The 24,252-nt window shown below is 44.8% G+C and overlaps 1 protein-coding gene across 8 annotated transcripts in view; it reads left to right on the top strand.

The window, feature by feature from the left end:
• The first annotated feature begins 4,355 nt into the window (after nucleotides 1-4,355).
• Nucleotides 4,356-24,252, top strand: part of ABHD6 (abhydrolase domain containing 6, acylglycerol lipase) — a 39,926-nt gene continuing 20,029 nt past the window's right edge. Inside the window, exon 1 of one of the 8 annotated variants that reach the window (XM_081899425.1) lies at nucleotides 4,356-4,542. The gene's annotated coding sequence lies outside the window, so the exon portion shown is untranslated. The other 7 variants (XM_081899422.1, XM_081899423.1, XM_081899420.1 and 4 more) reach the window with 7 other exon arrangements.

A 24,252-nucleotide genomic window follows, 5' to 3' on the forward strand; every position in this document is an offset into this window, starting at 1 on the left:
TTTACAGGTGGTACATGACCCCAGTCAAGCTTGCAAAAATTTACCATTTGCCCAATAATAAATGCTGGAAATGTAATGAGACTGAAGGTACCTTTTATCACCTTTGGTGGACCTGCCCAAAGATTAAAGCCTTTTGGGAAATGATCTATAATGAAATTAAGAAAGTCCTTAAGTGGACGTTTCCTAAGAAACCTGAGGCTTTTCTTCTGGGCATGGTTGGCCAATTGGTGCCAAAGAAGGATAGGACATTTTTTATGTATGCTACTACAGCAGCAAGAATTCTTCTGGCAAAGTATTGGAAGATGCAAGAACTACCTACTCTGGAAGAATGGCAGACAAAGGTGACAGACTTCATGGGATTGGCAGAGATGACCGGCAGAATCCGCGACCAGGGGAAAGAGACAGTGGAAGAGGACTGGAAGAAATTTAGAATATATCTAAAAAATTGTTGTAAAATTGAGGAGTGTTAAGATGTCAAGGGGTAAGAACTAGAGAATTACAGCTGTAACTAATAAGTTTAAGGAAAATTAATGGAAGGGAACTAGTAGATAAACTGACTAATGGGTTGCTAAAGAACTGTAAAACAAGGATGCAGCGAAAGGGAGGTATGGGGAAGTTGGAGGAAAGAAGGTGAATGAAAACAACATTATGATTTTAATGTTTTGTATGTATTTGTTTTTTGTTTTGTTTGTGTGTTTCTATTATGTGTTTAAAAAATGAATAAAAATTATTTTTTTAAAAAAAGATAATTAATAAATAAAATACTACTACTGATTCCCTTTGTCTCCATCTCCCTTCCGGAACCCTTTTTCCCTTGATTAGCAGAGGAGAGGGAGTGAACAATCAGGGCAATGGGGTGGGGCAGGGATGCAAACTTGGTAACACCACTACTCCCACTCTTAAGAGGACCTCCAGAGAGGACTATAGGAAATTCCTAGCTTGAAACCAAAGGTGTACCTAGGCTTCTTTGCACCCTTGGCAAGGAGATGTATTGGCAGCTCTGAAGTCAGGAGAGACCACGGAGCAGAAATTCAAAATTTCATTCTAATAGTGCCACTGGCCAGCTGGGGAGGAGCCCCCACAGTATTGCTGTGATGGTCCCTGCCAGCAACCTCATCTGCCAAGGTGCCCAGAAGAGCCTGTGTGCCTTGCCCCGCTGCCCAGAGCAAAGGAGGAGTGGCCCGGAGAGCATGTAGATGGGTGGGCGGACTCCTAGCAAGAGTGGAGAGTCACAATTCTTGCACGCACCCCTGGGTGGGAGCCAACCTAGCCAGTCCCTAGCTATACCCCTGCATGAAACACCCTCCAGAATGACATGCAAGAGGTTTGTGAGCTAGGGCAAGTGTCTGTGTCCCTTCCACACTCATGACTAGATCTATAGACCCCCAAAGGGGAAATGGTAAAGAAGAGGTGGCGAATCTGTAGACCTCCAGATGATGTTGGACTACAACTCCCATCATTCGTGCCAATCCCTGAATATGCTACCTGGGACTGAAGAGAAAGATAGGCTTCGGGCCTAATCCAGCAGGGCCCTTCTTCTGTGAGCGTTTGTCCCCGAAACAGAAATCCTGAGAAGGAAAGAAAAAGTAGAGAAGCCCAAAGCCACATGAGGGAAACTCAGAGCAGAAGTGGGAAGTCAACAGGGAATTTCCAAGGGCAACAGCTGCTAGTTCTCTAGCCACCTGGCAATTATTCTGATGATCCTTTCCAAGGCAGAGAGGAAGTCTGGGGGGAGAGATAAGAGAAATGTGGCGCAGATTGCTTCTCTAGCAACAGCTAAACAGGAAGGGGGTAGGGATCTTCTGGAGATAGGCTGCTCAGGGGGTGGGGGAATGGGGGACGTTCAAGAAAATGCCCATTTGGTGAATTCTGAACTGGCACCCCAGCTCCCGTTCTATATTTTGCCATACACTGCAAATGCAAATGAGCAGCGGCTCTGGCAGGTTTTCATCAGTTCCATTTAGGTGGCAAATCTTAGTCTTCCAAAATAGCTCTGGGGTCAAGGCACAAGCAACAATGAAAGCACAGATGTGAGTGTTCCGGGACTAGACAAATAGAGGGAGATGGGAGCATACGTGACAAAAGGAAAGCACAAAACATAACAAGTGGTACTTCAGCCTGGGAGAAATATGAAAGCAGAGCGACATGAACTTTAAATGGAAATTTGGTGTGTGTGGGGAGAAGACTGTGGAATACAAAATATGCCGCATTCCATCGGATATTTTTAATTTGTATCTCGCCCTTGGATACTAATGATCGTTTTACTACTATTTTTTATTTAGTTGCTAACATAAATAATAATAATAATAATAATAATAATAATAATAATAATAATAATAATAATGACATATCAATGTATCAGAAGTTGGCAGGCATAACAGAGCATTGTTCTTGGCTCAATAAACCGGTGCTATGCTTACTGGGCTTATTCCTTTTGCTCAGTGCCAGGCACTTTATGAGACTGGTTGCATTGTCAATAAGTGGATTCAAGCAAACTTCCCTTGTCCCTAGCGTGTGTGTGTGTGTAGGCTTTTGTAGTCACAATTGATCTCCTGACCTGTTTTAATTACAGTACTTGTGTTTTAATGGGACTGCTTGATTACATCTTTTAATTATGGGTTTTTATAGTTTAACGTTACTGTAATTGGTTTTTATGCTTGGAAACTACTTAAAAGCTTATTTTGGTATTAAGTGGCATATGCATTTATTGTTACTATTAACAGAAATAAAACAAATTGTTAGGGACACCCCCCCAAAAATTATATTGTCGTTGGCATCCATCTGTCTCGGGAGAAAAAGGATGAGGTAATGTCAGACAGTTACAGCAGCTGCTGTGGCTGTAGATAACAATATGGGAGAGAAATGTTTTGTTGCAGTCGGGGCAGATGAATGCATCCTAAGCATAGAACTATCCTGGTACCAACTTTGCAGGAGGGGAAAAAACAACCACCATCATCAAAGTCCACTCTGAAGATGAGCCGGCCTAGGGAATGGGAGTCTAAGGAACCTATGGGACAGCTTAGGGTTGGCTGAATCTATACTTACAGTCCTAATTTACAAGGGGCAATCAAGGTTGGATTCAAGCTAATAAAGTTTGCTGCCAAAAGTCTGGAAGCAATAACATTATTGCACCCTTAGATCAATAATGGAGAACACATAGTTCCACCACAATGTCATTGAACCATCAGTCTCCAGTGTCATAGTCCTGTGCTGCCAGCCATGGTGGAGCTCAGTGGAGGGAGAAGCCAGCCAACCAGCTGAGTCTCGGGGTGGGGGTTGGGTACTTGCCTGGAGGTAGAGTCTCCAGGTTCAGTCCAGTCCTAAGGTCCGGAGTATCTCAGTTCACGTAGTAGTGAACCCTGGAGTCAAGAAAGCCGAGGGTCCAAGGGCACGGGAAGCAAGAAGCAGCAAGGTCTGGCCAGGAACGGCACATGTTTCCAGCAACTGTCTGAGGCTGGAAACCCAGCTTAAGAAGGCTGGAACCAGCTGGTTCTCATCCGGAGCAAGAAGGCTGGTCATCAGCAGGTGTCACTTTGCCTTCTGCTCCTTCAGGCTGCTGCTCAGCAGGTGAAGCTGACTCCTGGCCTATGACATCCAGCCAGCATGGCCAAAGCCAGAACCCTTCCGTGCGTCCTTTCTGTTGTGTGTCCATTGTCATTGTGCTCATGATGCTATTGGTGTGGTCACATGAAATTCCACTTTGCAAAAGTTTTGGAGTGATCACACTGCTTCGTTTCCAATCAGTGCATATCCTGCTGAAATATCAGTGTTCTGATTTCTTTTTTGTCCTTTTTTCATGCTGTAGCTCCTCCGGCAGCAATATGTGGCAGCGTGGGGAAATCCACCTCGAATGCACTCTAATTGTGCCATGACTTTATTGCAGGATACATCCACCATAAAACATCCGTCTGAGATGATGGAGTCCAACCACATCCCTGCCTTGTTTGCTGGTTTGGACCACATGGCAGACAATCAGTTAGCAACCCTCTTCTGAAATCTGGGACTAATAAGAAGTCACGTTTTCTAGGACATGATAAATACCATGTTCTTACCATCTGAAGGTGCATTCATCCAATAATGACAGGGTGTTTGCAAACGCACACATGAAAGCCTGGCCACAGTCACGTGTGCCCTTTTATGCTCCTTATTACAATTTCAGCAATACGTGTAACTACTTAATTATCACATGGTGACCTAATTAAAATTAATTTGAAACTCCCATCCTGGATCAAAATGTGTGAAATGTCAATGAAATAGACCAGGCGTGTTTTGAGGTCATTAGCTCAACTCATATTTACTTTCCTGGGTTAATGTGAAGTGTTGGCAGGTATGCCAGAACATCCCAGGTTGTCAAAGTGCTAGGTGTCGCTTTACAGTGCAAACACGCACACTGGGTTGTAACTGCAGCTGGCAACATGGCCTTTGAGCTAAGGAATTGTGTCCAGCAGGTGGCAGGGTTTATAATTGCTTACACGAGTCATCTGAGTCTTTTAGAAAACCCCAGGATTATCAGGCAGCACAGGCAGGGTACTTTGCACTCAGGTGAGTGAAAAGCAAGGTTTTGTGTTTGTTTTCTAAACTTCAGGATCCAATTGTGCAACACAGTTTAGATCAATGGCATGGATTCCATCATCCAGTCAGAGGGGAACTGAATATTTTTTGGGCCTCAACACAAGTGAAGGATCCTAGGAGAACGCTGGATTTGGCAGCAAAAAGTTTGTTACAGCAGTCCTAAGAATGTCCACTCAGAGGTAAGTCCTACTGAATTCACTTTGGCTTACTTTTGGGTAAAGTGGCTTTGGATCACAGCCATACTATTTCACTCTGGCACAGGGAGCTGGTTTATCCCCCTGCAGCCAAGCAGCAGTGATCAGTATGGCAGTGTGAGGTGCAAATGGGAATATGCCATGTGGCTAGCAAGAGGTCTGAAAGCTAGCATAGAATTGCTTTGAAGAAAGGCTGTGGAAACAGATACCGTATATCTTATTAGATCTGAATCCAGGCAGAGCTGTCTAGCTGCATCCTTGCTTGTCTCATCCTTAACTGTGACATCTGGAGCCTCTGATTGCACCAAAACAGCTGCAAATAAGGGGATAGGACAAAATACCAAGGCTAGTTAACATAGCTGGTTTTGAGGGGAAACAAGCAGCAGTGTGGGTAACGAAGTAATTTTAGGGCATGGACTTAATGGTCTTATCCTCTGCACTCTGTTTAGATTGCAATGTGTATTACTTCAGTTGTGAGACACTCACTTCACATAACTCTTCCTTGCCGGTCTCCCTGCAGTCATTTCATGCTTTACAATCGTTTTACATTCCTGATACGTTGTTGTTGTTGTTGTTTAGTCGTTTAGTCGTGTCTGACTCTTTGTGACCCCATGGACCAGAGAACGCCAGGCACCTCTGTCCTCCACTGCCTCCCGCAGTTTGGTCAAACTCATGCTGGTAACCTCGAAAACACTATCCAACCATCTTGTCCTCTGTCGCCCCCTTCTCCTTGTGTCCTCCATCTTTCCCAACATCAGGGTCTTTTCCAGGGAGTCTTCTCTTCTCATGAGGTGGCCAAAGTACTGGAGCCTCAGTTTCACGATCTGTCCTTCCAGTGAGCACTCAAGGCTGATTTCCTTCAGAATGGAGAGGTTTGACCTTCTTGCAGTCCATGGGACTCTTCCAACTCTTCCTCTTCTTAGAGCAAACAGAGTCTTCCCTGGGAAGTGGGGGGGGGGGTTCGAACTGCCCTTTCTTGACTCTGTCAGCCAGCTCTCATCTGCAGAGTTGGTCCCTCATCCACTTAATTCAATTTCTGAGTCTAACTCTTCCCCTGCACTCTGGGAGTCCACGTTCCTGATACCATACCCCTGGAAGTAATATGGTAGGTTAGCAAACTTATTTGTTAGCAGAAAGGTCCAGACCTTTCCTGGCTTCCTGAATTGGAATATGCATATGGTGCCATATATGGAAATAGCTGACCATTTGCTCTGTGAGTTCTGGAGGGTCATTCACACAAACTCTTGCCTTATTTGAATATAGCAAGAAAAGGTAGTCTTTGTAGTTGAAAAGCGATTACATGAAACAGACTTGAATGTGGTTCCCATTCTTACATCAGGTAGCACTGAATTCTTATGGGAGCACTTCTAAATGCACTTACTAGAGAGAAAGTCCTATTAAATATAGTGGGGCTTAACTTATTCTGAATAAACATGTACCATTTTGCTTGTATGCAACTGAATGGTTGAATTTTTGGACCATGTTACTTAATTTACTGTACTCGGCTAATATACAGGCAGCCCCCCCCCCCACCTTATGTGGTTACATTTCAGGACTTTGGGTGCATAAGTGAAATAAAGTGGGCAGCACCCACTAAAATGTTTCCCCTGCTCTTCAGATCTCTCTCCCTCTCTCTCGCCACACAACTCTCTCTTCTACTACAGTTGAAACTTTGGGGCCAGTTGGAGGCTGAAGGACGTGTGGGAAAGTGACTGCTGCTGTTGCTGCTCTACGCTGTGTGTCAGCTGTTAGACGGGGAAGCGGAGCAGCCTAAACAAAGCCCCGGTGTACCTCCAGTCTATTTGGGGCTTCCTCTGCCCTCACTGACAGTCTCTTTGGGCTCCGGGGAGGCTCCTCATGAGCCATGAGGACTCCCCAGCTCTCCCCAGCATTTCCTAGTATGATTCTATTTGTTTGTTTATTTCCTGGAGCCATGTGAGTAGTACACAGGTAAGTTGGGGTGGGGGAATGCCTGAACTTCACTTCACTAGCTTTACTTTAAATTTACTCCTGTATAATTTAAAGCTTGTAGGCGAACAAACATATTCCTTAAGACAGAGTCAGGAATGACAGCACACAAGGCAGTCTCTGCCAAACAAGTTATTCCTCTTTTACGATTATATAGAGCATTGTATAACGAAGAGCTGGATAATAGGTTCCTTGTGAAAAACGGATCAAAATTCTTTTTGGCAAAGAGACAATTATCTCTCATCATAAGAATGATGATGACAGTTGCTTACGCCATAGTTAATTACACCTGATAACCAAATAATCAGGAGCCTTAAGCCTTTCAACATTTCTGTATCACTTTCATCAAATGGATTATTGTCTCTCACACAAAGTTGCACACCTACTTAAAACTAGAAGTAAACACTTGCCAGGTAACATAGTGCTGCCTGGGGGAGGTTATGAAACTGGTGGTGTAGCCTGCTTTTGTATGGAGTAGCCATACATAGGAGCCCTATCCCCCTTTTCACCTGGCCACCTTACTTCTGCTCATGGTTAGTTGGTTTGTTTCACTTCAGAAGTCGTTCAGCTATGGATACAAAGGCTTGAAGCATACACAGGAATGGACTAGCTTTCTGACAACCACAGTTGTCTCCTGAGTGAATGGTGACCCTTGGCAGATGAAGAAAATGTCCACATAGGTTGAAAGCAGGGCAGTCAACCAACCAACCAACCAACCAACCAACCAACCAACCACATTCCAAAAGAGATAGTAGATAAATAACCTGTACAATAGGCCAACCAATTGCTGGGAGCAGAAGGATTTCCCCATCATTCCTGCTTCCCACCATCTTTCACCTCTCCCCCCCCCCACCATTTTGTTTTTGAAGCAGTGCTGGGAAATGCTGACATAGATAAGAGACCTAGGATGCAGGATAGTGGGACAACAACACCATTGACCATTGATCCTGGATTTGAAGATGCAGTTGGTGTGTTGGAGCTACTTGCTAATGCTATTCTAGGCTTCATGGACAGAAGTATACAGTGGTACCCCGCAAGACAAACGCCTCGGAAGACGAAAAACTCGCTAGACGAAGGAGTTTTTCATTTTCCTAGCCGCTTCGCAAGACGCATTTCCCTATGGGCTTGCTTCGCAAAACGAAGCTTGCCCCGCAAGCTCCGGGGATAGCGGGGAAGCGCAGCGCGTCTTCCCCTCTGTCCCCGGACCCCTTTTGAACCAAGGGGCGGCAACGGGGAGAAGCGATCTTCTCCCCGCCGCCCCTTGCTTTAAACAGGTCCGGGGACAGAGGGGAAGGCGTGCGGCGCTTCCCCTCTGTCCCCGGACGGTCTCCATAGGAACGCATTGATTGATTTTCAATGCATTCCTATGGAAAACCGTGCTTCGCAAGACGAAAAACTCGCAAGAAGAAAAAACTTGCGGAACGAATTACGGTAATTTCGTCTTGCGAGGCACCACTGTAGTGTCCAGATTAAGGGAAGTAATAATACCACTCTGTTCTGCCTTGGTTAGACTACACCTGGAGTACTGTGTCCAGTTTTGGGCACCACAATTTAAGAAGGATATTGACAAGCTGGAACATGTTCAGAGGAGGGTGACCAAGATGTTCAAGGGTCTGGAAACCAATGAACAGTTAAGGGAATTGCATACGTTTAGCCTAGACAAGAAGTGACTGAGAGGACATATGATAGTGGTCTTCAAATATCTAAAGGGCTGTCACTACTACTACTACTACTACTACTACTACTAATTTATTTCTACCCCGCCCATCTGTCTGGGTTTCCCAGATGGAGCAAGCTTGTTTTCCCCGGTTCTCGAGGAAATCAATGAATTCAGAATAATTTTAATTAGTTTTCAATTACAATCCAAAAATAGCCTCAATACCAATTTATACCAATTTATAATACAATTATTAATACCAATCATTCAAATACCGAATTATATAATTTAGATAAAGTGCCCCCCGCGTGCTAGATTTGATGATTTGTTGATTTTCTTTATTTCTGCATTCCAAAATCTTATTAATTTCCATTACGTTCCAGTAATGATAATAATCCCCTATACAACAACTGCAATATTAATAATTTCTATTCATGTTGACACTTCAAATGATTTATAAAACTACAAGTGAAGAACTCAAAATATATCCTTGTTCTTCCTGATATATCCTTGCTTTTCCTTTGCCAACGATCTCCCGCTGTCATGGTGGCTGCCTCCATTAAGGCGGAGAGGAACCGGGAGCTAAGGGAACCAATGAACTCAAGTTCCAAGAAAGGAGATTCTGACTAAGCATCAGGAAGAATTTTCTGACAGAGCTGTTCGACAGTGGAAAAGTCAGACTCCCTCAGAAGGCGAAGGCCTCTCCTTCCTTGGAGGTTGGATGGCCATCTATCCTGGATGGTTTAGTTAAGATTCCTGCATTGCAGGGAGTTGGACCAGATGACCCTCAGTGTCCCTTCCAATGCCACAAATCTATGATTCTATGACATCCACAGTGCCCTTGGAAACAGGGCCACACCCCACCAAGCTGGGGCCATGTTGTGGATGCCGTCAACATGAAACATAGACAAGGAAGTATCTGGGCTGCAGGCCAAGGAGGGGGCATGGCCATCTTGTTGCCTTGCCCCTTGCATATCAGACAGGTTCCTTTTCAATTGTCCTTTTGGCATCTGTTGAGGACTTTCCGCTTTCCACAAGCCTTCCAAATAGACATTGGTGGTGTTTTGTTTTTTTAACTCCAGTTGGTATCTCTACTGGATTTGAAATTGTGTGTGTGCACGCGTGCACAATTATTTTAAACTATTTTCCTATGTTTTCAATTATTTTTATTGTAGTGTGAAATTACTTTTAAGTAATTTTTTGGAAGCTGCCCAGATGGGCTGGGTATAAATAATAAATTATTATTATTATTATTATTATTATTATTATTATTATTATTTTATTACTTTAGGAGAAGTGATTCCTAAACAGATAAAAACAATGCCCCAACATGCAAGACACCAAGAAAATTAGACAGTATTCACCCACTGCTAATCTGTAATCTGTTAAGGCTATTTTGAAGAAGTTGCTTTAGCAAATAAGCCAAATATATCCCTCATGCTCCCATTTTTCCTTGATTACATCCCTGCACCTGAACAGGGAGTTCCCTTTGTTGTGAAAACAAGTGTTCACTGCACTAGAAAAAGCTATTTATTAGTGTCAGGCTTTTCAGAGTGCAACTAACCTTTACTTAGTGTGCAGTGATCCCATTTTGATACATCCTTCTTTATACATTCTTTAAACATTATTTTATCAACGACTATGGAAAGTTCTCTAAAGACCCAGTTAAACTTTGACCCATGGATTTCCTTTATTGGCTGTTAGCATTATCTTTAATAAATCATTCCAAAGGTTAGTTCAGGTACTTCAAACAGCCCCAATACAGTGAAGACTGATAAGACATTTTCAAATTGATGGTGGTGGTTTTCATGCTTTCTAAATGAGATTTTGAAAAGCCGGGCTTGATGGTAGATGTTTTTTATAGTGGAGTAGCCTGAAAATCTGAGCAAGGAAGGTATATATTGGCTAACATCAGTGACATCACAAACCCATCTCCTCCCTAGGCAATTCTGCATCATTAAACAAATTTAAAACCTGGTTGGAGGTTTTGTGCAAGGTAAAACCAGCAAAACTGGTTGCTGCATGGCAAGATTACTTATCTATGAAATGCCAAAGAATTCAACATCTATCATGGGTTAATAGCTTCAAAGCTAAGAGACCAGCTCACACCTACATATTCAACAAGGTCGTCACAGTGAACAAGGCAGATTTTGTTAACGTAAGTAATTCTGGCAGGAAAGGGAGTGGAAACAGAACTGCCAATATAATAATGCTATTATGCATATCTAAAGTGCAACTGGACTTGGAACTCTGTATTCAATTCTTGTCACTGTAACTCAGAAAAGGATATCGTAGAACTGGAAAAGGTACATAAAAGGACAATCAAAATAACCAAGGAGCTGGGGCAACTTTCTTGTGAAGGTTACAATATTTGCAGTATTGAGTTTAGAGTAAAGGGGAGTAGTGGAGACATTATTTAGATGTGTATAATTATGCATAATATGGAGAAAGTAGATGGGTTTTCTTTTTTCTCCCTTCCTTGTAGTATTAGAACCCAGGGCCAATGAGCTGAATTTGGAAGATCCAGGGCAAGCAAAAGGAGGTACTATTTCAGCCAGCTCACAATTAGAATTGTGGCATTTGTACTCCACGAGATGTAGTGATGACCACCAACCTGGATGACTTTTTGAAGGTGCTAATATGAATTCATGGTGGATAAGACTATCAGTGGCTACTAGTCATTATGGCTACGTACTACCTCTAGTACTGGAGGTGGTATACCTCAGAATACCAGTTGGTGGGGATCCAATGTGGTTGGCCACCGTGAGAAAGGATGCTGGAGTAGGGAGGTCATTGTCCTGACCCAGCAGGACTCTTCTTATGTTCTTCAGGCCCTATGTTGGAGGTAACAGTGCTTCAGAATACCAGTTTCAGGAAACCACAGGAGGGGAGAGTGCCCTTGAATCCTGCTTGTGGGTTTTCCACAGGCAACTGGTTGGCTGCTCTGAAAACAGGAAGCTGGATTAGATGGGCTGTTGGCATCATCCAGCAGCCCTGCTTCTGTTCTTACGGTTGTCTGGAAGAGACCATGTATGTGAAGTAATGTGCATTGCCATCTAAAGTGGCAACGCACCCAGGGTCTAAAAGTGCCAAAGTGCACCCCATGGCACCTTACAGAAGTCTGTATTATATTTTACTGTATTATACAAATACACAAGCCCAGGGCTTTCTTTTTTTTAGGCAGAGCTCACAGGACCTCAACTCCGGCACTTCTCAGGTAGGTGCCATTGCCACTCTAGGAGAACAAGGGAGAAGTTCGTGGTGTGTTGGGTTGAAATAACGACAGACAGGTAGCGAGCGTCATCTGGGAGGCACCTCTTGAGCAAGTCTCGAGGAGTCTCTTTTATTGAATATTACAGCATTGCCACGTATGTGCTTATTGCTGATTGGTCAACACAAGTACAAAGCAAAGGTTGCATATAGTCATTAATCACCAATAGATTAAAGGGTGGGAAAGGGAACACAGAATTGGACAGGCGTGAAAACCTCCTTATTAAACTTTTACTAGTGATTGATATAGCATTCATCCGTAGATGTGGTCAACTATGCATTAAGAATGGGTCAGGTACAATGTTTTCCTGAACTCAATGTGAACTGAACATTCTAAGGTGGTGAGTGAATGTCTTAGTATTAGAATGGTTTGTGCAGCATTATGTACAGAAGCGAAGCTTAGGAGCAAGACTTCCCATCAGGCCACAGTCATGTGCAAGACTTCCCATCAGGCCACAGTCATGTGTAGAATCATAGCATCCCATCAGTGGTGAGCCCTGGCACCTTCTTTTCTAGAAAAACAGGACTGCAGAAGCCTATATTATAATATTGTATCACTTTTCAGGGCAGTAAAACAGCAGCACATAAATGCTTCTAATAAACCCCATATAACAACTGCGTTTTGGGGGCTGGGTTTTTTGACGAAGGAAAAAGCATCTTTGGGTGCGAAATGAACAATTTTTAGCTCCGTTTTATCGTTTGCACAGGGATGTGTGTGGGGAAAGCACTGCTCGGGATGGGGCGGCGTGGAGGCACCCCAAAGGTGCCAGCGTGAAAATGCCGCTTCATTTGAGCCAAAGGCGAATCTCTCCGCGACTCTACACTAATTTGGGGTCGCATCCCAAGAATCCAGTAAGTGCAGAACGCGGCGGGCCGATCCTTTGCCTCCTTTATTCGCCATCTCCGTCCCTCGTCTGGCGCGGGCGAGCGCAAAGCCGCCTGGGTGGCCTCGGCCTGCCTTGTCGTTGCGAGGAGGCGGGGAAGGGCCTTCCGTTGAGCCAACCCCTTTTCTGTCGGAGGGTGGGGAATCACGCGCGGCCCTTGCCTTTAAGGTTCAATCGACAGAAAAGAAAGGGGGGGGGTGGCCAAAGGCGCCGGCCGGCCGAGCCGAGGTGGTGGTGGTGCTGGGGCGCTGCGCGCGCGCGCCGATTCCCGGGGTTGGAACCCGCCCCCCACCCCCCCACCGCGCAGCCGAAGAAGCAGGTGCAGCGAGGCGAGCTTGCTGGTGCGGCGCAAGGTGGGGGTGGGGGTTGCATCGCAGAGCGGCTGGGGGCCGGGGAAGGGGAGAGGGAGGAGGGCAAGCCGGTGGGGAGAGGGGCTGGGAGGTTAACAGGCCGGCGGGGGAGCGGGGAGAGAAGACAGCCTCCGCTGCCGCTGCTGCGATGGAGTGAGCAGACTCGGTGGAATGCAAGGCAGGCGAGCGAGGGCAGCCGGAGGAAGGCGCTGCGGCATCGCTTGCGTGCGGTGCTCCTCCTGCGTGGCTCGCCCCAGGCGCCGGCCGGTGGCGCATCGGGGACCGTGCGACGAGCAGAGGGCCCTGCTGTGTCACGATGTTGGCAGCGGGGGTCGGACTCCGGAGGGCCAGGCCGGTGTGGCTCAAGGGCGCGCTTGCACAGGCATCCCTGGCTTGGATGCTGGCCAGTGCAGCAAAGGCGGCCGGGCGGCCGAGGGAGAGAGGATGCTTTCCCGGCTAAAATTAATGCCCAGGCCCGCCTATCCTCCTCACTCGTTCTTTAGGCCGAACAGCCCCCTCTCCTCCGCCGACCGACCGGTCACGCGTAATGTATGGGTCGAGCGATCCCTTTGCGAGCGGACGTTTTGCTGTGTCAGCCCAGGAAGCGGTGTCGCTTCTGGCGCATTCACACGGTCGCTTGGCACGTCGGCTGGGATCGTCCTCAGGGAGCCAGCCCCCGTTGGACACGGTGGGACCTGCAAGACTTCTAGTATCGGGCTGAGAGGCTCCCAAACCCTCTGTAAGTTCCCCTGGAAATCGGGCACCTTCCCCGTTAGTCCGTCGAAGGCACGCTCGCCTCGCCTTTGTTTCTCGGTTCGTTGCTGTCTGTTTATGCTCGGAGTGGCAGCTGTAATCTGCTTTAGTGCTCGGAGGACAGAATCAGGTGCTGATAATCGGCGGTTATTCCGGATTACTGGAAGATAGGTGTGTGTGATCTGATCTCATGAAGGACCCCTGGTGACCCGCTTCTTTCCCCATGTCTGTAATGTCAGTGTAAAAGGTGCACTGGTTGTAGAAAGTAGGTTCGTTTCTTCGTCTTCTTTTTTTTAAAAAAGGCTTTTTTCAGCATCTTATCCTGCATTGCCATCCATTTGGCATGCGAAAGGCATCTGAAGTGTGCCTAGCTCTGTCAAAGGACTTGGCATGTGTTTTGTGGACAGCTGAACCAAAGTGCAATAACACCTGGTATGTGGTACATTTCTGGTATAGAGAAAATGGAGAACTATATAAAGTCCTGAATATTTGATTTTGCTATGTTGTAGGTAGGAGAGCCTCCAGGTTGCTATGTAGAAATCTGATGGGGATAAATCAAAGTTTGTTTTTGCATTTAACCAGTAATGTGGGTCGCCCCCCCCCCCAATGCAAATAGCTGTGGTGGTAGTGGGGACTGTGGTGGGAAGGACTGGGACCTTGCAGGCAGGCCTGAAAGGTTTAATCCCCCCTAGCCATTGTCATGACATTGCCGTGAAATTTTGTGATGAAGGGTGGTTGAGAACTATTTCATATAAATCACATGTAAGAATCCTCTCTCTCACTGGTGTAGCTATTTGCACTGAGACAAAAATTCCCATCCGGTCGGTGCCAGTGTTCTTTAGGTTGCATGAATTCCAACCCCCCCCCATCCTTTTTCCTTATACAGTGGTACCTCGGGTTACATATGCTTCAGGTTACATACGCTTCAGGTTACAGACTCCGCTAACCCAGAAATAGTACCTCAGGTTAAGAACTTTGCTTCAGGATGAGAACAGAAATCGTGCTCCAGCTGTGCGGCAGCAGCAGGCGGCCCCATTAGCTAAAGTGGTGCTTCAGGTTAAGAACAGTTTCAGGTTAAGAACAGCCCTCCAGAACGAATTTAGTTCTTAACCCGAGGTACCACTGTACTTGCTTTAAAGCTGAAGAAACTACCGTAATTTCATAGTGTGGATGTAAAAATGGGTATGTTCTTCCATCTCCTCCCCATTTTTAAAAACTTGAGCTGTCTCCCACTCTGCGCAAGCAGTCACTGTGTGGGGGATGGTATTTGCATCAAGTATGAGCAACAACGTATGCATTGCTAAATATGGTGGGCCTGTAGACACAGGTTGTACTGGCTTGTGTCTGCGAAGCCATATCCAATAGCCTTTATTGCTGTGTGGGAAGTATTGCTGTAATAGGTAAAGGTAAATTGGGACATGGGCGGCGATGTGGTCTAAACCACTGAGCCTCTTGGGCTTGCCGATCAGTAGGTCAGTGGTTCGAATCCCCATGACAGGGTGAGTTCCTGTTGCTCTGTCCCAGTTTCTGCCAACCTAGCAGTTTGAAAGCACACCAGTGCAAGTAGATAAACAGGTAGCACTGTGGCAGGAAGGTAAACGACGTTTCTGTACGCTCTGGTTTCCGTCACGGTGTTCTGTTGCATCAGAAGCGATTTAGTCATGCTAGCCATATGACCCGGAAACCTATCTGTGGACAAATGCTGGCTCCCTCGGTCTGAAAGTAAGATTAGTGCCGCACCTCATAGTCACCTTTGACTGGACTTAACCATCCAGGGGTTCTTTAACTTTTACCTTTTATTGCTGTAACTTTGGGTTATAGATGGTTCAGGTTACAGACGCTTCAGGTTACAGACTCCACTAACCTGGAAGTAGTACCTTGGGTTAAGAACTTTGCTTCAGGATGAGAACAGAAATCGCACGGCGGCAGCAGGAAGCCCCATTAGCTAAAGTAGTACTTCAGGTTAAGAACAGTTTCAGGTTAAGAATGGACCTCCAAAACGAAGTAACCCAAGGTACCACTGTAATATGGTTCTTCCAGTGGAAAAATATCGGAGAGGCAGTGAAGCTGATTTTTGGCATACACCAATTATGCCACTGCTGCTGCTGATAGTAACCAGGGATTGTGAGAGTAACCAGGCAGCGTGCCCCTGAATACTGATTGCTAGGAAACACCAGTGGGGAGAGAAACTGTTGCGCTCATGTTCCGCCACTGTGGCCAGCAGACCACAAGTAGAAAGCAGCTATCTTGCCAAAAGAAGCCTGCAGAGCAAATGGCTCTGGGTGATGCCAGCCAGGAAACCATGCCACATATGATAGCTGAAGGGGGGAAGGAACCTCTCAGTGCCAACGCAAGACAACTGCTGCATGGGGCAAAGGACAATGCAGTGTCTCCCTATAGAAGCTGAACAGGCTAGCCATTGATTCTTACTTCAGCATTTATAATGGGAAAGCACCCTCCATGTACTTGAGGGCATCTGTCTAGCTTGGGGGGTGGGGACAGGACACACTACATGATGCACACATTTTGTTGTTGTTGTCCTCTAACAGGAGAATGGCTTAGAAGGAGTGACTGGCACTGCTGCCCCCTGCATCCCAGAATCTACTGCCTGAGGTGACCTGTGCCTAATGATAGAGCCGGCCTTTATATCTTCCTAGGGTCAGATGTGAACTTTGATGTATGCCAGGCCTAACGCAGATATGTCTGGAATTCTTATGGCACAGTGGAGGATGCCACATTCGCTACCCCCATCTAGCCTTTTAGCTGCGAAAGTGCCACAATTTCAGCCCAGCGTTCTAATACGAAAGCAGTAAAATAATGTACTTTCTTGCACTGCCCCCTTTTTTCTTAATACTTTAAGAACGTTCTATTCTGAAGCCATGACTGGAGGGCAGGAAGGTTTTGCTGCTTGATGCTTTGAGACTTTAATGGAGGACCACGCCAGTCCCGAGAAGACTAGAGGAAATATTGGATGCGGCCGAGAAATCTTAATATGTCAGGGAGGATTTGTTTGGTTATATGTTGCTCACTGCACTGTGCAAAGAGGACTGTGACGTACAGCTTCATTTTTGCAGAAGGGAAGAGAGACGATTAATCAGATGGGTGTTGAGCCAAGAAGCATACACTTAATTTTTGAAACAATATACTCTAAAAAAAAAAAGAAGAATAGAAAAGAAAGAAAAATGGATTGATTTATCTAAAAATGTTGCAGGACTGGAAAAGACCCCCTTGCAGTCATAGTAGACGAATCCAGGGTTATCTGGCAAAGGATGAGGTGGCTTTTTATAGTCAGAAACTTGTTAAAAATCAAGGAGCCAGAGATTAATCCACATGATTTCCTTATACAGTGGTACCTTGGGTTAAAAACACTTTGGGTTACAAACGCTTCAGGTTACAAATTCCACTAACCTGGAAGTAGTACCTCGTGTTACGAACTTTGCTCCAGGATGAGAACGGAAATTGTGTGCTGGCGGCATGGCAGCAGAGGGAGGCCCCATTAGTGAAAGTTTGCCTCAGGTTAAGAACAGTTTTGGGTTAAGAACGAACCTCTGGAACGAATTAAGTTCGTAACTAACCCAAGGTACCACTGTACATTTCACCAACAGGAAGCCAGAGGAGACAACATCCAATTCCAGGAGTGCTTTATTTATTATTATTACATATTTTATATCACCTTCACCCCACAAGGAGCTCAAAGTGGTGCCCATGGTTCTCCTTTCCCCACTTTATCTTCACAACAGTCTTTTGAGGTAGGTTGAGCTGAGAGACTGTGATTGGCCCAAGGTCACTCAGTGAGCTACCATATCTGAAGTTGCACAGTCTTCTATATGCCTCAGGTTTCTCTGAGAAAGGCAAAACAAAACAAAACAAATTTCTTGTACAAAATTCATTCCCAAATCTACATGTTAGTAGACAAACCTAAGCTGAGTTAACATCTGAAGGATTCATATTTTAAGTTTTGATCATGAATAATTATTCCATTTATATACCACCCTTCCTCTTAAAGGATCCCACTGCTGTGCACAATGTAAACAATAGTGCTGGAGAGCTCGGTCGGTAGAGCATGAGACTCTTAATTTCAGGATCGTAGGTTTGATCCCCACGTTGGGCAAAAGATTCATGCATTGCAGGGGGTTGGACTAGATGACCCTTGTGGTCCCTTCCAACTCTACAATTCTATGATCAGTTGTTAGAATATGTAAAAATTACAGTGCTAAAAACAAATACGGCAAAATAAGCCTCCTAATAAGAACACAGGAAGCTACTTTGTTGTGAGTCAGACCCTTGGTTCATCTCACCCAGTGGCATTAATGATGGTTACCTGGCAGTGGCCCTCCAGGAATTCAGCTTGGAGGTCTCTGCCAGCCTTACCTGGAGATGCCCGAGGTTGGACCAGGAACCTTCTGAATGCAAAGCAGGTGCTCTGTTACTGAGCTCTAAGAAGAGAACAGTTGAATTCCAGAGCCAATGTCTGCCCCAAATGCCTTGTGAGAAGCTTCCTGCAAAAAAAGATTAAAACGTTGCATGCTTAAATTTCAGGTTAAGCAGTAGGGGACCCAGGTGAGAAAAGAGGACAGGGCTCCAGCACTTCTAATGCTTGTGTAGATGAAGAAATCTCAGCAGGGTGTAGGTGGCTATTTGAAAGGTCCCAGGAGATGAAGCAATTACTAGAGGATTGGGATTTCCAATTATTCCCTGGCTCTTACTCCTGTGGGTAGGATTGCCAGCTACTTGGGGAGAGAAGGAAACCTGCCGTGGCCTCCTTATGCGCCTTTAAAAGCATTAAAAGCGGCTTGAGTTGCAGAGAACCAGCAAGATAAGTGTGAGCACTTGCTATGTGCTGCAGATCAAATGGTTCTTAAAAGCCCAGCTACAGGTCTCACATCAAGACCTGCCAACTGGTGGAAATGTTTTGAACACATCTCCAAGGGAGTCTAAATTGGACTAGGACTGTGCACAGGGACAAATCTCTTTCATAGAAAGGTTTTAGGGAGGACGGTCAGATCTTTGCTAAACAGGAAGATAAGTAAACTGGTATCTTGTAAAGTTGCATGAAGGACACCAGTTAGATTTGATAGTGGATGCCGGAGGATGGGGTTAGGGGTAAGCCATGAAATGGCAAAGTCACCGAATTATTTAAGGTGGTAAAAAAAGAAAAAGGGACAGCAAGGATTATGGCTCATGGTTCAGTCGGTAGAGCATGAGGCTCTTAATCCTGGGATTGTAGGTTTGAGCTCCATGTTGGGCAAAGGATTCCTGCATTGCAGGGCATTGGACTAGATGACCCTTGTGGTCCCTTCCAACTTTACAGTTCTAAGGAGCTCCCAAAGGATTGTTCCAAACCAGAGGAAAGGATGTTAAAATGGCAAATGTCAGTCAGTGTAAGCAAATGTAAAGTGATGCACATTGGGTGTGGGGGGGAATTAAATCTGAACTTTGCATATATGCTGATGGGATCTGAGCTGGCAGCAGCTGACCAGAAAAGACGTCTTTGGGTTGTGGTCGGTGGCTCAAGGAAAACATTGGCCCTATGTGTGGCTGCTGTGAAAAAAGCGAGCTCTTATATTGGAGATCATTAGGAAAATAGTTGAAAATAAATCTGCCAATGTCACGATGCCCTTATACAAATCTATGGCGCAACAGTGCTTGGAATATGTGACCAGTTCTCATCACTGTACTTCGAGAAGAATACTGCACAGCTTGAAAAAGGTGTAGGAAGGAGCTTCTCTGAGGATATAATAGAATAGGGGTAGGCAACCTAAGGCCCGGGGGCCAGATGCAACCCAATCGCCTTCTCAATCCGGCCCGCGGACGGTCCGAGAATCAGCATGTTTTTACATGAGTAGAATGTGTCCTTTTAGTTAAAATGCATCTCTGGGTTATTTGTGGGCCACAGGAATTCGTTCATTATTTTTTTCAAAATATAGTCCTGGCCACCACATGGTCTGAGGGACGGTGGACCAGCCCATGGCTGAAAAAGGTTGCTGACCCCTGTCATAGAATCTTAGAGCTGGAAGGTACACAAGGGTCATCTTGTCCAAACCCTTGCAATGCAAGAATCTCGGCTAAAGCATTCATGACAGATGGCTATCCAACCTTTGCTTAAAAAACTGCAAAGATGGAGAGTCCACCACCTCTCGTGGGACTCTGTTCCACTGCCAAACAGCTCTTACTGTCTGAAAGTTTTTCCAAATGTTTAGTCGGAATCTCCATTGGTTCAAGTCCTACCCCCCAGATCAGCAGAAAATGAGCATGTCCCCTCTTCCCTTAAGATATTTGAAGATAGCTATCATCTCTCCTCTCAGTCTCCTCTTTTCCAGGCTTAACATACCCGGCTCCTTCAAGTGCTTCGTGTAAGGCTTCGTTTCCAGACCCTTAATTATCTTGGTTGCCCTCCTCTGTGCACGTTCCAGCTTGTCAACAGCCTTCTTAAATTGTGGTGCCCAAAATTGGACACAATATTCCAGATGTGGTCTGACCAAGGCAGAATAGTGTGGTACTATTACTTCCCTTGAAGTTCCCTTGGACATGACACTTCTATTGATGCAGCCTAGAATAGCATTAGCTTTTTTTTTGCTGCTATGTCGCACTGTTGACTCATGTTAAGCTTGTGGTCCACCAAGACCCCTAGATCCTTTTCATGGACCAGGGATTGCCACGTGCAGCTTAGTTACATCACTTGAGCTTCTGTACTCCACGTCTTAAAGGCCATACTTTTGGGGGGAAGGTGTTCAACTGAACCTGTCATGTAAGAAGAATGGTTTGGGGCCTTCATAATTAGAAGATAGCAGTTGGGCGGGAAACATGTTGTCAATAAAGGTAATTATTAGGAAATAGGGGAGAAACCCTGGTTTGTTGATACCTGCAATTTGCTATGCTTTCCAAGTCTTCATTCCAATACTTTTGAAAGTTGACATTTCTCTGAACTGTAGATTGTGGGAGTTGTCTTGAAGTTTTTCCTGTTGATCTACTCTGTTCCAGAAAATGCTTGTTAGTTAAATGCTGGTAAAATCTACTTGCATACCTAACTTAAAAGCTTTGCTAATATCCGGTGTGCTTCATATGCAGCCAGTGCTGGTTTATAACAGGGATGTGAAAACTGTGACCCTCCAGATGTTGAACGTCTACTATCATCATCAGTAGACCATTGGCCATGCTGGCTGGGCTGCTGGGAACTAGACTTCAGCAGCATCTGGTGCCCCACATGTGTTCCACTCCTGATTTCTAAAACAGGAAATGTGCATGAACATGTGGAAAAGATTTGCCCAGTACAGATCTACATCTTCCTGTAACTTTATGGCTCCTTCTCCTCAATACACTTTCTTTGGGTCTGAAGTTTCTTCCATGATCCTGTTCATTTCCTGTAACATCCCTGCTTTACTCTCTCTGAGCAAGACAGGCAGTTACCTGCAGTTATCGCAACTGCAAGCATTTTAATCTGGCCTGCTGCCCCAGCATTTCTGGATGCTGCCATTTATCTTCAGTTTGCTGAACATCCCTTGAAGAAATTTGCTGTGTAGATTATGTAATGCATCCTGAGATCTCGAGAGAAGGGGGGTGGGGAGGTGCACTGAACAGGAATCTGCTGACTGCAATGAAAAATACTCTGCACTTATTGGTCAGAGTTGTAGAATGATGTACCTTGGTGCTCGTAGATTGAAGAAAATTTTGGTAAAAGAAATGAGAAGAGGAAACATTCACAGGAATCATCAGGGAGGCAATAGCTGAGTTCTGCCCAGTACAAGTTTAGATGCATCTCCTGTGTGCGTACATGGTGCCTTCAGAATGTAATAATAATAATAATAATAATAATAATAATAATAATAATAATAATAATAATAATAATAATATGTTTATTGTCATTGCCCCCTCTCGGGGACAACGAAATTACTTAGAGTTACAGATAGGTAGCCGTGTTGGTCTGCCATAGTCAAAACAAAAAAATTCCTTCCAGTAGCACCTTAAAGACCAACTAAGTTAGTTCTTGGTATGAGCTTTCGTGTGCATGCACACTTCTTCAGATACCAGATACTGAAGAAGTGTGCATACACACGAAAGCTCATACCAAGAACTAACTTAGTTGGTCTTTAAGGTGCTACTGGAAGGAATTTTTTTGAAATTACTTAGAGTTATTCAGAGTTGAGGCTACTTTCAGGTGTGAAATGTATTATACCTCATTTAGCTATCTCTGGTCTGTTACTATGTATTCCCCATTTCTGAGCAGTGAGATGCTTGTAGCCTTTGCTCCATTTGGAAATATCCACACAGTGGCAAAGTAGAAGCATGCAGATGGCTATAAAGTATATGCAGGCAGCAGATCTACTCGTTCTATACCAAATTTCCAGAGAGAAAGAGAGAAGATTCTGCACTTTAAGATGCTTCACTTTCAGGCAATCCTTAATTCTCAGCCTCCTAGTTTCCACTCCTCTTTCAAACTGCAAACTAGTTTCAAACTGCTTCTCTCTTGCTTCCCCAGCGGTTGAGTGCTCTCTTCCTGAAGAGGAGTTCCTACAATCTAGGAAGGGTTAGCATTGTTTTGTTCCTGTCTGTTGCAACTCTCTAGTTGGCCATTCATAGTGATCAGGATGTCTCAACTTGTCACACCCTCTGTATAGTACATTCAGCATTCCTGGATGCTGCTTGCATCAGACAGAGAGATGGTTTTGATAAAAAGATGAGCTGGCATGGTTAGCTGTTGGCTTGTGTGGTAAGGGTTGCACCAATTGTTTTCTGAGTCTTTTTTGTGTTTCCAGCTCATAAAAGCTGCCCTAGTATCCTTAACATAAATCTAGAGGGAATTTTATTTCAGAATAAGAAACTTCAATGTGTCCAGAGGGAGATTGTTTGAAGAAAATGTCTGACATTTCTGTTTCCTTAATCAGTTCTGATTAATAATACTTGAGTAAGCAGCATTGTGTATTTAATTTCCAGATGCTTCATTGAAATTGTGATTGGGAATATTTATATTGTGAATATTCACATTGTGAATTGCGTTTTTATATACAATGTGCTTGTAGGTTTGGGGCCTTATTTATGCTCTGGGGAAGATATTCAAGGAATGCAGCTTTATGCAATCTCTGTGGTGGAGAAAGCGACACTTCAACAAGTTTCTGCTTGTGATGTAGTATTTAAATTGTGGGTAGAGAACCCAGAGGGATTGGACTCCATCTCCCATCAGTGCCAGAGAACATGGCCAATGGTCATACAAAATCTGTTCTGCAAAATCTGGAGTACATCTGGGTGGGAAAGGCTGCTCTAGGAAACCGGAAGAGAAATTCTTTGTGAACTGGGGAAAAATGTATGCGAATAGAATAGCATAGAATAGAATAGAATACCTTTATTGTCAATGTACAACCTGTGTACAATGAAATTAACCAAGTCCCCCCCCCCAAACACTCAATCTCATTGCACTCTGTGTGCTTGTCGCACAACACACCAACCCCGAAAGTCTGTTGCACTATATTATTTTCCATTCAGCAGCCTAACAGCCCACGCATAGAAATTGTTTTTTAGCCTGTTGGTACGACTGATTATACTTCTATATCTCCTGCCCGAGGGTAGAAGATTAAAGAGGTGTGAATCGTTCCTGAGAATTTTTCTCGCTCTCCTAAGGCAACGATCCTTTGCAATGTCATCTAGAGGGCTCAGGGGATAGCCCATGATATCATGTGCTGTGTTCACCACCCTCTGTAAAGACTTTCTGTTCGTGGCTGTCAAGCCAATGTACTACACTGAGATACAATATGAGAGGACACTTCCTATTGTGGACCAGTTAGAAGGAGGTCATCAATTGTTGTTTAACATTGTTCTTTCGCAAGACCCTGAGAAAATGGAGTCTCTGTTGGGCCTTCCTAACCACCTGAGTTATATTGTTTTTAAAAGTGAGGTCTTCACTAAGGTAAACTCCCAGGAATTTAAAAGAAGAGACTCTCTCCACACAACCCCCGCCTAATATACAACGGGGCTAGTTCCCCTCTCTTCCTCCAAAAGTCCAACACCATCTTCATTGTCTTGCTAATATTTAGTTGCAAGTTATTCTCTAGGCACCACGTAGATACTTTTTGAACCTCCCCTCTGTATGCTGATTCATCTCCACCTGTAATTAGACCCATTATGGTCGTATCATCTGCAAACTTAATAATTACAATGGATGGATCTGGTGAAATATAGTCACATGTATACAACGAGTACAGGTAGGGACTCAGCACACATCCCTGTGGGGTGCCAGTGCTGAGCTTCAGGGAGGTAGATGTAACAGGCCCAATCCTCACTGTTTGTGTCTGATCCTTCAGAAAGTCTTTAATCCAGTCACAGATGGTAGAAGAAAGGTCTAGTTCCATCAGGTTTTTGATAAGAATGTCCGGAAGGATGGTATTAAAAGCCGAGCTATAATCAATAAACAACATTCTAACATAATTCCCCGGTCTCTCCAGATGACTCGTTGGAAGGTGAAAGGCTGTAGCTATGGCATCATCTGTTGACCTATTTCTTCTATAAGCGAACTGAAGTTTATCAAAATCCGAAGGAAAACGTGTCCTAAGGTGTTGAAGGACCAATCTCTTGAAGCATTTCATCACTACAGATGTTAATGCAATAGGTCTGTA

This window comes from Podarcis melisellensis (assembly GCF_964234715.1).
Source record: "Podarcis melisellensis genome assembly, chromosome: 2".
NCBI classification, from domain to species: domain Eukaryota; kingdom Metazoa; phylum Chordata; class Lepidosauria; order Squamata; family Lacertidae; genus Podarcis; species Podarcis melisellensis.